This window comes from Cavia porcellus, unplaced genomic scaffold (assembly GCF_034190915.1).
Source record: "Cavia porcellus strain 051 isolate PalLab524CR breed Dunkin Hartley unplaced genomic scaffold, mCavPor4.1 scaffold_17, whole genome shotgun sequence".
In the NCBI taxonomy this organism is placed as follows: domain Eukaryota; kingdom Metazoa; phylum Chordata; class Mammalia; order Rodentia; family Caviidae; genus Cavia; species Cavia porcellus.
Window position 1 is genome coordinate 57,087,308 of NW_026947500.1, and position 4,523 is coordinate 57,091,830.

Sequence of the window (4,523 nt, forward strand, 5' to 3'; positions counted from 1 at the left end):
GAAGTCCTGTAATGTCTCCAATGTTTTGGTTTTATTGGTTTTGTTCTTTACTGTTTTGTTCAATTTTATTATAACTGATAATATAGGCAATTCTTTTTAAGATAGCAAGAGGCATTATGGTAACCATTGTTGATCACCTTGTATTTTGTTTTTAAGTAATGTACTGTGTCCATTCTTTTGTTTTGACTGACTCCATTTTGTTTTCTCACATGTAGTTTTAATCTCTTCAAAATAAAAAATTTTAAAAAGAATCAAAGCCATGTATAATGTTTTCTCCCAAATTTTGTAGAACAGACACATGTCAGATGTGTACCAATTTTTTAAAAAATTTGATGCCTATTTAACTTCCTAATAACTTGTTGTAGAGTTTTTGTGGAGATGCACAAACCTCAGAGAAAGATGGTTCACAAATATGCTATGTTTTTGTAGTAGATAGGTGAAGACCTTTTGAAGAACAAAACTTTCTTTTGTCCATAACTAAGATCTTCCAAAATCCTGAGAGCAGGTCAAATATCATTTTATTATACCATATTTTTATTTCTCTCCAAATGCGCCAACTCTCACATAGAACCTTTGACTGATTTATCATTCTCATATATTTCTCATAGAGGTTGATGACCACATATTTCTTGGAGAAATGTGAGACACTGAGAGTGCCACATGTGTCCAATTTCTGAAGTGTATTCGGAAATCCTCACAAGGCAGTTTCCTACAGGAGAGTAAAAAGTCAAGAAATAAGTGTTACAAATTTTATGTGTCCCTTTTTCTCTGTGGAAACATTGACTGCCAAGGAGTCTTTCCTGGACCAAAGTCTCATGATCTGACTGCCCCAAGACGTACACTTGTGATGGAAACCTCAGCTGTGACAATTGGATAAGAATGGTAGCTATGTGGTCATTAGGAACACACACTGTGGTGTGAGTCTATGGGGCTGTGGTGGCATGACGTTAGGTACTATGTGCGACTCCTGGACCTTGTCTGTCTGGTCTAGTTCTCCTGCCCTGCTTCCAGGTTTCTAGGCACCTACTATCTGTCCTTGGTCTCACCCTTCTGTCAGGATGTATTTGTCACAGAGACAACCACATCTAAACTCAATCTCCTAAAACCACAGCCATGTTTAGAATCTCCTTTAATCTGTTTTCCCCAAGAATACTAACAGGAAGAACATGGGGCTGCAAAACTTGCCCCCAGATAACTCACAGATCATAGTTCTAAACTAACCATCAAATCTGTCATCAAATATCTTGCTTTCATTGTCATTGTCATGACACTCTTAAATGTTAATATTTCAAGGACAAATTTCATACTTTATTTTCACATTGAGAACCAGTCAGATTTGCTCCAGAGAATGCATTTTTGTAAAAGTATTATTTTTTTGCATTAAAGGGGGTAAAACAAAATACAACAAATCAGATCAGAGCTGAATATTGCAAGTGACACAGGTTTTCAAAGCAAAACAATAAAAGATCAACAGTGGCTACCATAATGTCTCTTATTTTCTTCAAAATAGTTGTCCATGTCTTCACACAATAAATTCAAGCAACTGATAGGTATAAAACTGATCAAAACAGAAGAATGAAAGCTTTAAAAGCCTTCAAAACCAGACATTAGGAAATTCAACAATGGCCACCATAACGTCTCCTGTTCTCTTCAAAATAGCTGTCCATACCTTCACATAGATATTGGAATTAAATAATAAAAAGCAAACTAAAACCAATATAACCAAAAAGTAAAGCATTCCTGAACTTCAAAACATGCTGATAGGAAATCAGCAGTGGCTACCCCATAATGTCTCATTTTCTTCAAAGTAGCTGCTCAGATCGTCACGCATAGTACAATCATAAATTCTTTAGGAGAAGATCTAGGCGAATATAAGCTTCTATATGTACATCAATCCATTTGGTATTGGAGGGAAAAACAAAACAAAACAAATTGCTAGCAAAAGCAAGAAAAAAAAGGAAAAATAAATAACAATAACAACCCAAAACAATGACAATACAGGCTTTCAAAACAACGTGATAGGAACATAATTAAGATTGTTATTTGCCATAGTAATCATCAAAATTACCTCATATTGCCAGATATAAACATGCAAAATTAATCCAATCCTATGAATGTTAACTGTTTTGTTCCAAGAGCTAATAAAGTAGCACAATTATCTTAGCTATCTTCAGTGTGTATATACTGTTCTTCACTGTTGGTGGGAGTGGATACTGGTAAAACCACTGTGGAAATCAGTCTGGAGGGTCCTCAAAAAGCTGGGTTGGGAAGTCCTGCTTGACCCAGCTATTCCACTTTTGAGCATATTCCCAGAAGAACTGAAAACATTATACTGCAGTGACATATTTTCACCAATGTTTGTAGTAGCACCATTTGTAATAGCCAAGTCTTGGAAACAACATAAATTTCCATCAACTGAGGAATGGATACAAAAGGTGTGGTATTTTATACAACAAGGTACTTTTCAACTAGAAAGAAGGATCATATTAAGGCATAGATAAATGAATGTGACGAGACAGTACTCATAAGTGAAATAAATAAAACTCACTGTAAATACAGTATTGTCTCCCTAAGATAAGGAACTGGAAGGGTAAATAAAATACAAAATCCTCAACAAGATTGTGAAATATTGTCAAAGGGGAAAAATAACCCAGGGAAAAGGAGAAGAAAAGGAAGGGACAAAAAGTTAAAAATTTATAGGCAGACACTTAAGGGAGGTAAGATGATTGTGCTACTAATTCCATTAGTTCTTGCTGTAGAGTTTTTGTAGAAATACTCAAACCCCAGAGAAAAATGGCTCACAAATATGTTATGTCTCTGTAGTAGATAAGTGAAGACCTTTTAAAGAACAGAACTTTTTTGTGTCTATAACTAAGGTCTTCCAAAAACCTGAGAGCAGGTCAAAAACAGTTAGCATTCATAGATAGATTAGATCAACTTTGTAAGTTTTTGTTAAATTAAATAAGTCTGGCAGGAAGTTGCACTTTTTCTTCTAAATGATAAATGAGTTAAAAAGGGAGTGCTGAGTTTTGTGTCTCAGTGATAGCAAAGCAGACCAAAATAATCACCACCAGATGGAGAAGACAACAAGCCCTCTTCGTTGTGGCCCCATGTAACAGAAGTGTGATGTCTCAAGACAAATGGGAAACATCTGAGTGACCCTCTGGTCCAGCCAAAGCCAGGGCAAGTCCATGAGGACTGAGGCACCAGGTACAGCCCCACCATGTTCTGGGCTACAAGACACTGTCCACCTCCACGTCACTCTTTCAGTTGACTGTGGAGTAAGACTCTGGCCTTACCCAGTGGCTGAAAGTACACGTGAAAGCATATCCTATCTGTTCTCACTTATGGCAGTTATGTTTTGGCCTCTTATGTTCCTGCCGAATGATGGAAGGAAAGCTGTTACAAATAATCCACAGTGCAAATAATGTGTTTCTGTGTCATTAAGGATGGGCTTGTCTCTCTGGCACACTCATTTGCTTTTTTAAGTATGCCTGATGCAATGTTTGATTATCTTTCTATTTGTTTCATGCAGTCCCTAAGAAAATTGGCTTGGGTTTGTATCACTCAACCTTGCCTTTTCCTCCTCTCGGTCTCATGAGTGCGTGATCCTTGCTTTTGTTGATTTTGAAAACTACCACTTGTTCTAAGCATTGCTCCAGTGTCCCTCTCTATTGTCAGATTCTTATAACTCATTTTGAAAAATCAGTGTACAAACATCACTATTTTTTAGTTCCTTAATACCAAGAACTCTAAGGATTAAAAATTATTTTGACGACACATTTGATACGTTATACATTCATATGAACTTTAAGTAAAATATAAGTGTTATCTACTTTATTTTTCGAACCCATATGTTGGAAATTCAATGAGTTTAAAAACAAAAAACCTCAGTGAAACCAATAAAAATGGGAGAGTTGTTCAAATTATTAGACATGTTTGGAGACAAGGGCTGTCTGTTGCCCTGGCTGGCCACCAAATTGTGGGCTCACGCCTCAGGCCAAATCTTATTTCTAACAGATGTTGTGAAGTTTAGGTACTTAAATTGAGTAGGAATTAAATAGCAAATAGTTCTCCACAAGTCCCAATACAAAGGTATCCATGGGTGAGGGACATTTTTCCCCTAGAGCTTGCTGAGACAATTGAACCAAGCTCAGCTACCTTGTTATACCAGCATAGACGCACAAGTGAACTAGCCATTTGCAGTCCCCAGTAGGAGAAGGGAAAGAAGTAGAAGAGTAAGCGGAAAATGAAAAGAGGAATAAAATTACAGTGCAGTAGTGATAAAGAGCAGTAACTTCACAAGCTCATGCAGACACAGCTATTTTATAACATTAAATCACCAAAAGATCCATTTCAGCAGAAGGCTCTGTCATTACTACACCCTACAAATTCCTAGGTCCAAAGTCACTGGCTTATTGGTAAAAGGAGAGATAAAACTTCCCTCCTACAAGAATGCTTATTTGGTATAGAAATTTCTTATAGAAATTTTCCCCAACCCACTGCCAACACCCCTGTCTCAT